The sequence below is a fragment of the Cebus imitator genome, unplaced genomic scaffold (genome assembly GCF_001604975.1).
Source record: "Cebus imitator isolate Cc_AM_T3 unplaced genomic scaffold, Cebus_imitator-1.0 Scaffold288, whole genome shotgun sequence".
NCBI classification, from domain to species: Eukaryota; Metazoa; Chordata; class Mammalia; order Primates; family Cebidae; genus Cebus; species Cebus imitator.
This window is the reverse complement of record NW_016107603.1, coordinates 719,259-731,567: the sequence shown is the minus strand read 5'-3', so window position 1 is coordinate 731,567 and position 12,309 is coordinate 719,259. Positions and strand designations below refer to the sequence as shown.

General features: G+C 35.2%; 1 pseudogene; it reads right to left on the bottom strand.

Annotated features, from left to right (window-relative positions):
* Positions 1 to 944: 944 nt before the first annotated feature.
* Positions 945 to 4,541, bottom strand: LOC108285022 (annotated as a pseudogene).
* Between the last annotated feature and the right edge of the window lie 7,768 nt (positions 4,542 to 12,309).

Sequence of the window (12,309 nt, the reverse complement as noted above, 5' to 3'; positions counted from 1 at the left end):
TGGAAATTAAATGGATTTTAAAAAAGAGAGAGACTGAAAACTAGAAGAGGAATTAAAACAGTCACTGAAAGCTACTAAAATTTTAATACAGCATATTTTTTCATTTTTAATTTTTGTGGTTATAAAGTAGGTGTATATATTTGTGGGGTATATAAGATGTTTTGATACAGGCATGCAATGTGAAATAATCACATCATGGAAAATGAGGTATTCATCCCCTCAATCCTTTGTGTTACAAGCAATCCAACTACACTCTTTCAGTTATTTTTAAATGTACAAATAAGTTATTATTGACTGTAGTCACCCTCTTGTACAATCAAATAGTATGCCTTATTCATTCGTTCTATTTTTTTGTATCCATTCACAACACCCACCTTCTCCCCTCCCCCAACTCTTCACAGCCTCTGGTAACCATCCTTCTACTTTCTTTGTCCATGAGTTCAATTGTTTTGATTTTTAAATCCTACAAATAAGTAAGAACATGTGGTATTTGTCTTTTCTGTGGTTACCTGATTTCACTTAACATAATGATCTCCAGTTCCATCCATGTCATTGCAAATGATTGAATGTCATTCTTTTTTATGGCTGAACAGTACTCCATTGTGTGTATGTACCACATTTTCTACATCCATTCATCTGTTGATAAACACTTAGGTTGCTTCCAATTGTTAGCTATCATGAACGGAGCTACAACAAACAAGGGAGTGTAGATATCTCTGCATTATACTGATTTACTTTCTGTTGGGTATGTACTCAGCAGTGGGATTGCTGGGTCATATGTTGTCTATTTTTAGTTTTGTGAGAAAGCTTCAAACTGTTCTCCACAGTGGTTATACTAATTTATATTTCCACCAGCAGTATATAGGGTTTTGTTTTAAGATTTGTAGAAATCAAAATATTTATTCATATAACTTTAAACTAAAGTTGAAGCGAATAAATCTTCCATGGTAATGATTTAAGTGCAAGTGATGCTTGGCTTTCTTTCACATTCATTTCTTTTCTTCAGAGTGAAGGCATATCAGTTATTCTTGAACAAGTCAATACAACTCTGCAAAAGGGAGACATTGTTCCTAGCATGTTTGATTTCCAGTTCAGACATTTCAATTAGATTCTTTCTAAATGCTGCCACTCTCTTTGATTTGAAATTTATCAGTTCCTTCTTTTGCAGATCCAGAAAGTTGTTCAAATTTCCGGCAGCACTTCTGCTGGTGTGCCTCAGCCATCTTGATGTCTCTGCTCTTTAACCAGGCCTTATTCAGAGCTTTGTTTGAGTTCTCATAGTCCATGAGGGCTTTGGTGTATCTGTATATGAGATCCTTAGCAGCTTTGATGTTGGGCATGTAGTATTGGAGGAACTCTGTTAGCTTTAAATCTTCATCTGATGAGACTCGACCCTCTACTTTCCTGTTTTTCAAATAGCTCAGCAACCTTCAATAGGTACTTTTTGATGACTGTGGGCTCTTCTAAAGCCAGGCTATGTAAGCAGGCTGCAGTGTGGATATAGTCATTGGCAACATTTTTATGAAATCTGGTCATTATGTCAGCTTTCACACAAGAATCTTTGATTCTATTGTAATAGTTAATAAGGAAGTTCTTCTCTTGCTCAAAGAAGTCATCTACCTCCTTAACTCCAGTAAAAAGGACTTCTTCAGCACTTTTCACCATACTTTTGAAGAAGCCACCAAACATCTCTTTAGTATTTTTCCACCTAACACTTAGATCCTGATCATATTCCAGGAAAACATGAAAGTTGCAATCTTTACTGAGAACTGAAGAAAGAAAGCCACTGAAGAAAGACTTCATGGGAGGATATAGACTTCTTAAAAACAGGAAGATACTGAGCTTCCAGTTCTTGTTTCATCTTGGCAAATTCTTCTTTGGTCATAGACCCTTTCCCTTCTCCCAGTTTCTGCATCTTCTCTCGAGGACCATCGAAGTCAGGCTTCGTAGGAGCAGGTGGAATAATAAGCCCAATGTAGTCTGTTCTTTCAGTAAAAGTGTCACATAGCCACACAAAGTCTTCATATTGCCTTGTAACAGAAAACTCTGGGCTCTGAAACATGGGCAATGTGGTCTTTGTGTGCACTGTAAATTTGACCTTATCTCTCTCACTGAGTGAATCAGGAATGTCAGTCTAAAGCAAGGGATCAACATTGAGGTCCACAGATATAAAATACACAGATACAAAAGATTCCCTTTTCTTCACGTCCTCACCAGCGTTTGTTATTGCCTGTAATTTGGATATAAGCCATTTTGACTGGAGTGAGATGATATCTCATTGCAGTTTTGATTTGCATTTCTCTGATGATAATGATGTTGAGGACCTTTTCAATATGCTTGTTTGCCATTTGTAAGTCTTCTTTTGAGAATTGTCTATTGAAATATTTTGCCTATATTTTGATCAGTTTACAATATTTTTTTTACCTGTAGAGTTGCATGAGCTCCTTATATATTGGGAACTAGAGCAAAGATCACTTTTGCTATTTTGGAATATACAATAAATTATTGTTAACAATAAAGAAATAGGTGTTTCTTTATACCAGTGTGAATGGACTATACAACTAGGTAATCTCAATTAAACTATCTTCTAGTTTGCTATTTCTTTATTCTGTCAGCTCAACTCTTCTGTTGGGAACCACTAGTAGATTTTCATTTCTGTTATTTTACTTTTCAACTCAAGAATTTTTGCTTTTTAAAAAATAATTTCTATTTGTTATTGATTTTCTGTATTATGACATTATTCTCACACATATCTTTAATTCTTTAGACATGGTTTTTATTAGTGTTTAAAAAATATGTGTATGTGAGCGTACACTCACACAGATATATATTTAGCTCATTAAAAGTCTTTGTCTAATAAACCAACATCTGAGCTTTGTCAGGCACAGCTTCTAGTGAATGTATTTTTGTTTACAAAAATACATTCTTTGCCCTTCTTTTCTCTTTCTTTGTATGTCTCATTAATTTTGTGGAAAACTAGATATTTTAAATTGCATAATATGAAAAATATTGATATTGGAGTTCATCACTTTCTATATTTTTTTTTTTGTTGCTGTGTTGCAGCACAGTGTGTGTCAGCATTTGACTTTAAGGTTTCATTGATTAACAGCTCTACCTTAGTACTCACATCCAGCTTTGTAGAGTCTCACCGTCAGCCAGAGGTGAGAGATAATGGCCTTTTCATACTGTTCCTGGACAAGCCCATTGCCCAGCACATATGCACAGCCTTCTAGATCTCTAGATGTATGTCTTCCTAAGAACATTTTATTCCCCGTATTCCTTAAAGACATAGAACTTTAAGACCTAAAGTTTTTGGTTAGTTCCTCTTTGTTGTTCCAACAGCTATTGCTGCCCTAATTGGCTGTGATAAACTGTTATCACTGATTTATCACTGATTGTTTTTGACAAATGTCTTGGGTATAGAGCTTATACCACTGAGTGAATGCTGAGTTACATAAACAAAGACAAGCTCTGTAAATGAGAGTTCTCTAGGAAGGTGCCAGACATGCCAAACAGTAAAAATATTTGTATGTGAATCTTATTGGAAAGCTGTAGTGCCCCCTCCAGTAGCTGCAAGATGGTTGAATTTTACAGGTACTGTTGTTGCAAGACTAATGAATTTCAAGGACAATGTGAAGCTATGGCAAAGGGAATGGAAGTAGAGAAGATTAAAATGACACAAAACTGGCTGTCATTATGAAGAGTCAGCTATTTTTCTTCAAAAAATGCTCATTGCAATGTTACAAGCCTTTGGCTAATTTCTAGAGTTTTTAAAAAGTTGATTTTAACCATATGTTGGTAAGTGTTCTGTGTGCTTATGGTGGAGTTGACTTATTTTGTTATTCCATAACTCTTGTGTGATGGTCTTTTAACTGGAATTCCAACTTATTACTCTTTTCCTCTCACAATCCATTCTTTATAGTGAAGCCTAAGAGAGCTAGTAAAAGTGTAAATCAGATCAGATCACTCCTCTGACAAAAAACTTTTGAATTGGTATTTCTTAATATTTAGAATAAAGTTTAAGTTTCTGATTATGGTCTACAAACCATTTTGGCTTAAGAGACTTTATATAAGTGAGGTTCAAAAACAGCAACAAGGTAGTGAAAAGAGCGTGGGGAATTACTTAGAAGCTGATATTTATACCACATTGCATTTTAGGGGGAGGTGGAGTGTTGTTTTTGTTTGCTTCTGCAATTGTAGTAATACAAGTCTCTTATCTGTTGTGTTCTCTTGGCTCCTAACTGGACATTTATTGCATCATCTTTTTCCCCTTAGAAACTACAACTTTCTGATTTCTGAAAACATATTCTTCCCTATTACATTATTCTCCTTTTATTATTAGGTATCTTTTTACTTTCCATCTGAATTTTAATCTATTGTTGTAGACGAGGAGCTGTGCAACTCCAATCCCTCTTCAAGGAGGGAATTATTGCCCAACTCTGAATGTGGTAGCCAGCAAAGCAGTTTGTACATTCAGTTCCTTTGGGCTAGGCTCAGTTGCAGGGAGGAAATATCACTGAGGTTGTACATTCACAGCCCATGGTAGTCATTTACCCTGAATTATATATTAATTTACCCTGACTATATAATTGAGATTTAGATACTTCTAAGTTGGCACTGTTGCATTTTTGGTCCTTGGTGTGCAAGTCCATGGTCTAATGAAAGCCTCTGAATATGCCCTCTCTGCCTTAGCCGAGGTAATAAATTTTAAAAAATAGTGCATAATGAAAAACTGGGCATAGATGGAGAGCATAGAGTTACTACTAAGAATCTAAAAGATGAAAGGATGGGGATTTTCATCACATCTGCTATGAATTTACCAGTTGGGGCCACTGCAGAAACTAGACGTATCCTGTAGAATGACTGTGAATTACAGCAAGCTCAAGTAAATAGTAGCTCTAATTACAACTACCATGACAAAGACAGTATCTTTGCTAGAACGATGAAAATATGGTCTCAGGTATATAGTTATTCTCCAGGACTATGTTAACTCCCTTATCACAATGTAGTCTAAAGAGATACGGACAATTTTTTTTAATGTCCTGAAGAACATAACATCAATTCATTGCACCAATAATAGGTAGATCTGGCTGGATGAGCAATATCTGGCTAGCCTTGCTTCAGGCTCAGTAAGACAAATTTGCTCTAGTGAGTAGGAAATAAACTCTAAAAAGATTTCAGGGCTATAACCATTTGAGGAAAATTTTAGAGGTTTAGTGGCTAGGGCTTGCTGGTAAATCCTTGTCCAAAGTAAAAGATAAACAATTACATATTTCCTCTTCTACCATGACTAAGAAAGCATAGTGCATTATGGGCTACTTTGTGCTCTGGAGACAGCATGCTTAACACTTAGGAATACCACTTTGCCCGTATGCTTCTTTGAGTATGGATGAAGCAGGAAAGAGCTCTGAGCAGACTGAGGCTGTGATATAAGCCATACTTCTTTTTGTACTATGCAATCTGTTGGAACCTACATGTTAGAGGTATCAGTGTTAAGAAATGGGACCATGTTGATTTTGTATGAAGCACAATAGAGGTTCCTGGGATTCTGGAGAAATGCCATAAAACCAGGGAATGTTATGCCTTTTAAAAAATAACTCTTGGCAAGCTACCAGTCCTGACCATGGGACTGCAAGTGACCATGTGGGTAGAACTATCATGAGTTAGGTCTTTTAAGTGTTACTAAGTCATAAAGTCAGATAATACCAACAGTAACCTCATTGTAAGATGGAAGTGTGGTATCCAGGATTGAGCACAAACAGGTTCTGAGAACAAAAGAAATTTGCATAAACAGGTAGTTCAGGTCTATGGCTCCCACTAGTAGTAGTACAAGCATTTCTCTCTTAGCTCATTTCTGTGGGTATATGATATGCTGTAGGACCAAAAGAAAAGAAAATGAAAAATTTCTGAGTTTGGCTTCCAGATGCGTTAGCTTGGTATGTAAGTGTAGGCCAAATATGGACATCAGCTACATTATAACTGTACTCAAGGATGCCTTGAAAAACTGGTACAGAAAAAATATTTCCAATTGGGAGAGTGATTGTGATGCATTCAGGCATTGACATAGTGTGAAAAGAGAAGTGACCCAAGGTTAGAATCCACACACACACTCATGGGAAAAGAATGGAAGATCATAGGCAAGAAGATCTGGGATAAAGGTATGTGGTTGAACATATGAGAATAAAGAAGTTTGAGGATCTTTGTATTCCACATAATAACCACCAGCAAATATTGACCATTGAGGAGGCACTAAACAACCAAGTAGACAAAAGGGTCCAGCCAATTGTCATTAGCCAGACTCTTTCAACAACTACTCCAATGCTGGCAAAATTGGGTCATGCATGAAGAGGCCACAGTGGCCACTTCATAGTAGATATAGAAACTGTGCCTAGGCCCAAAATTGTGAACTCCCACTTATAACACCTGATCCGTCTTAGCCTATGAATGTCCTACCTACTAGCAGCAGAATTCTGAAACCCCAAAAAGAACCACTTCTTCAGGAGACCAACCTACCATTTGACATAAAGTTGATTATATCAGGGCCCTCTGTTCCACAATAGCAGGTTTTTTCTACACAGACGTGTATTGTGATTATTGGTTTTCTTTTCTTGTCAACAGAATTTTGATCAGCACATTATCCAGAGACTTAGAGAGTACTTTATCCATTGCCTTGTGGTCCTACATAAAATTTTGTTAGACCAGATAAACTATTTCACAGCAAAGGAGGCATGGAAATGGGCCCATTACTGTGAGAGCTATTGCTAATATTAAATGCCGTGTTGCTCCAAGTTGCTGTCCCGAGAGAGCATTGAAACAGCCTGTTGAAGGTCTAGCTGGTGTGCTAACTTGGCAGCAATATTCTGCAAGAAGAGTTGCTATAGTTTAGGTTGCGTTGTACACATTTACATAAATATCTATATGTAGTGCATGTCTTCTATGGAAGGAATGTATGAAACCAGAAACCAAGTTGTAGAAAGAAGAATGGTACCTCATACCATTAATTTCAGAGACTGATGAGGAATTTGCATATCTTGTTTTTACAACTCCGGGTTCTGCATTGCTGCAAGTACTAATTACCAAAGGGGGAACATTTTCACCAGTGGTACAAAAATAGTACCATTTAATTATTAGCTGTGACTACTGCCTGGGCATTTTGAGCTCTGTTTCTCTGGGAGCCAGCAGGCGCAAATAAGGTTATCATCTGTTCAGATTGCTGTTTCACAATAGAGACAGAGAAACATATATAAAAACAGATAATCTACTTGAGTGCTTCCTAGGATCTACTTGTGTCAACCCCAAATTCATATACTGAAATCCTAATACTCAATGTGAGGGGACTTGAACAGGGTGATTTTGAGAAGTAATTACGTTATCAGGGTGGAACCCTCATGCTGGAATTAGTGCACTTATAAGAACAGGCAGAAAAGAGATTACATCCTTTGTCTCTGTTCTCAGCCATGTGAGACTATAACAAGAAGATAGCTGTCTATGAACCAATAATTGGGCCCTCACTGTACACAACAAGATTTACTGGCACTTTTATCTTGGACTTCCCAGCCACAAGAACTGTGAGAAATAGGTTTGTTGCTTATGCTACACAACCTATGCTACTTTGTTATAATAGGCTGGACTAAGACATTGTCTCTTGATTCTTTCTTGCTTTATTGTGAATATAAATGGACAGCGATAGCAATCTCAGCTGGACAAGAGCACAGTGATCATGGTTCAGGGATTTCAGAGATGATTGTTGCTTCACATCACCAGGTAAGCTGCCAAGTTCAGCTGAGTTGGTAGCTGAGGGTGAGGGAATTCTAGAATGGATAGCAGAGAAGAAAGACGATGAGAATCAGCTGCTTTCCTAAGGTTAACTTTCACTCCTTCCCTCTTCTGCTTTCCTTAGGAAAAAGAGGCCTGCAGCAATCATGGAGAGGCTGTCTGTCCCTCAGATGTTGGTGGAAAAGTCAGTAGAAGAGACATCATGGTGAATGACAGTAGACATAGAGATACATCATGCAGATACTACCTCAGAGATCTTGATGCCCAGATGTGGTAATTGCAGTCAGCAGGCAGCCTCCAGACATCAGTTCCTTCAGGATTTGCCTTAGTTGACCAAAGCTGTTTCACTCCGGGTCACAGCATTCCTTTGGAAGCCCACAACTGATGACTGAAGGCTAGATATCTAATGCCTGGCCATTTTAGCCTGGCATCAAACACCCTGACAGGTAGTAAGTATTCCCTTTAGAGGTCTTCACTAGGTTGGCCAAGACTTTGTTAGGTCTGCATTGCAGTTAAAAAACTTCTTCCCCTGTCCAATTCTGCTTCCTAAATATGCATAGTATTTTATTGTTTTATTATCTAAATAGTAAAATGATAAAATAGTATTTTATTGTATTATTAACTAAATACACATAGTATTTTATTGTTTTATTATCGCACAAATTGTTATTCATTTTATTTTATTTTTCACAGTCATGGATTTTTGTAATGTATTTTTAATTGAATTATTTTTATAGAAAGGGACTCTGAAAAAAAAAAAAAACTTTTATTTGTTTGTGGCCCTGAGTACATACCCTAGAGGCAGCCACTAGAGGATATAACCTGTGCAGCCCACTTCTTGGCTAGTCATCTTACTCTATATTCTGCTGGAGAACGCTGACCTCTGATTCCTTCCTCATACGAATGATCCCTCACTGCCTGCTTAGTGTGCCAGAAACATTCAATATTAATTTATAGAAATGAGAAGCTTTATATAACAAAATATAACAAACTGATCTTGATTATAACTAGTTTTGACAATTGATGTATTTCTTTTGTGTACCCAGAGAGATGCCATTCACCTCTTTTTTGCTTCCTGAGACAACTTGCATTATTTTCTTGGCAAGCATTTAGAACACCTGCACATAAACCACAGGTGAAATACAGAATAGAGCCTTCTATATTAATTTTCTTGGTAGCAATTAGTTGTACTTGTGTTTGTTCTCAGAAAGCTTCTGAACTACTGCTCAAAGCCAGCTCAATTTTGATGAAGGAGATTGATTTCTTGGAATATTGTCAATCTTTGTACCCCATGCTGATAGCAGCTGGATCAGAAATACACTCAGCATTGCTTTTGTGCTTGACAGTTATAGTTGTGACCATGGTAATTACCATCTGTCTAATAGCACAATGGGGACACTGTATAGTTCTGAGAGTGATTATAGTCTTGCCTTCTACAGAAAGGCTTTCTTGGAAACCATGAGTATTTCATAATTAAAGAAGAAATTCCAATCATCCTTGGTAAATATATCTTTCATCTAGAGTACAATTCTGGTTCACTTTCATTTTGGTTAGGTATTGCATAAGTTAGGTATATCTGGGAATGGGATCTCAAGGGTCTCTTGTTATGTAGTCTGCAACAGTTAAGCATGAGAAAATATCTTGTTATAAAATGTGCCTTATTTTATAATGAAAGCATAAAATTATTTTACATTTAAGTAAATATTATTTTATATATTTAAAAGTTTTATAAGACACAATGTACATAATTATATAATTATATACAATATAATTATATATATTTAATATTTATAATATTTAGATGCCCTAAATATATGAAATAGTATGCGTTTAAATGTCAAATAAAGTAATTTATATTTTCATTTTAAAATATATTCTGTTTAGTAATATACAAAAAATCATAATCCAATGAATTATAAAGTACGAAATGAACAACCATAAAATCATAACCATTCAAATTCTATTTTGAAATTGAATTCAAATTCAAAAACCTACTTTGAAATGTCTAATAGATGACTGAAACTTATGTTAACTCTACTAATCTAACACTAGTTTTTATTTCTTCAATCGGACTGCTTATTTTTACTCATCAACTTCTCTTCATCTTCCTCTTTTTCAATGTTGATAGACATTTTGGCTTTTTCTGGTTTGAAAGGTTTATAAATAATATGCAGTCCTGTATATATCTTTTGCTGCACGTGTCCACATCTTTCTTGGTTATGTAGATAGGTGTGGAATTTCTATTATAGTATGTGTGAATTTCAGTATTACTAGCTTACTGCAAACTATTCTCATAATGGTATTACCAGTTTATAATTGCACCAGCATTGTGTGATAGTTCCTCTTAATCTATATCTTTGTTAAAATGTTTCAGTCTCAATTTTAGTCATTAATGGGTTTCTAGTGGTATTTCCTTGGGATTTTCATTTGTAGTTCTCTGATTACTTCTAAAATTAAAATATTTTCCTATATTTATTTGCTATTACTGGCATCCTCTTTATGAAGTAGCTGTTCACCTGTCTTGCTTATTTTGGCTAGATTTTTATTTTTGATTTGTAGAAGTTCTTTATATATTCATATATGTGTGTTATATTTTCTTCTGTACTTTGGCTTGCATTTATCTCCCTTGATTATATCTTTTGAAATATATGTTTTTAACTTTTATGTAGTCCAATCGAAAACTTTTTATTGTTTAGTACTTTTTGTGTTTTATTCAAAAATCATTTTCTTACCCCAATGTCATAAAGATATTCTCTTATAGTACATTCTGAAAATTTCTAGTTTTATCTATATTACACTTAGTTTAGATATTTGTTTATGGTGTGAGCCAGAACTACATTTAATTTTTTCCAATGATTTATGTAATTGTTTCAGTGATAATTCCTTTGCCTTCATCCATCCGAATAGTATTTTGACTATTCTGAGTCTGTTGCATTCAATTTAAATTTTAAGATAATTTGTTAAGATAGACACACTACCACACTCCATACCCATACATCCTGCTGTAATTTTATTGACTTTTTAAAGAAGTTTTAGAAGAATCTAAGGATTTATTTCTTCAAAATATCAAGTCTTTCCCAAATAAACACGTTATACCCCTACATTTATATAAGTATTTATCAATTTCTTTCAATATGTTTTATTTTCTAAGTAGAAATCTTACATATCTGGTCTTAGATTTACTATATTTCATAATTTTGATGCCATGGTAAATAGTGCGTTCTTTAACATTTTTATTTTCTAGTCAATCGTTATGAGAACTTTCAGAAATGTAATAGATTTTTTTATTAATATGTATTTTATTTTGTTTGTTTAGTTTTAAACTTTTATTTTAAGTTCAGGGATACATGTGCAGGATGTGCAGTTTTGATCCATAGGTAAATGTGTGCTGTGGTGGTTTGTTGCACAGATCATCCCATCAGCCAAATATTAAGCTCAGCATTTATTAGCTATTCTTCTGATCCTCTCCTTCCTCTTGCCCACCAGGCTCTGACATGCCCTGAGTGTGTTGTTCCCCCACATGTGTCCATGTGTTTTTATCATTTAGATCCCACATATATGCAAGAACATGCAGTATTTGGTTTTCTGTTCCCGCATTAGTTTGCTAAGGATAATGGCCTCCAGCTCTATCCATATTTCTTCAAAGAGCATGATCTAGTTCCTTTTTATTGCCGCATAGTATTCCATGGTGTATATGTACCACATTTTATCTAGTCTCTCATTGATGAGCATTAGGTTAATTCCATATTTTTGCTATTGTGAATAGTGCTATATTGAACATACATGTATGTGTGTCTTTATAATCTGGGTATAAAATAAAAATTTTATGAGTGTATAAAATAATTTATATTCCTTTGGATATACCCTGTAATGGCATTGCTGGATGAAATAGTATTTCTGCCTCTAGATCTTTGAGGAATTGCCACACTGTCTTCCACAATGATTGAACTAATCTACCCTCCTGCCAATATTTGTAAAAGTATTCCCTTTTCTCCACAGCCTCACCAGCATCTGTTGTTTCTTTGCCTTGTTAACAATAGCCATTCTGACATATGTGAGGTATCTCATTGTGGTTTTGACTTGCATTTCTCCAATGATTGGTTATGTTGAGCTTTTTTTCATGATTTTTGATTGCATGCATATATATATATATTTGGAGAAGTGTCTGTTCATGTCCTTCACCCCTTTTTAATAGGGCTGTTTTTTTTTTTTTTTTTTTGTCCTTCACCCCTTTTTAATAGGGCTGTTTTTTTTTTTCTTTCTTGTAAATTTATTAAGTTCCTTATAGATGCTGGATATTAACTTTTGTCAGACGCATAGTTGGAAACATTTTTCTCACACTCTGTAAGTTGTCTGTTTACTCTGTTGATAGTTTCTTTTGCTGTGCAGAAGCTCTTTAGTTTAATTAGATACCATTTGTCAATTTTTGCTTTTGTTGCAATTGCTTTTGGTGTCTTTGTCATGAAATCCTTGCCTGTGACTATTTCCTGAAAGAAATTATCTAGGTTTTCTTCTAGGGTTTTTATAGTTTTG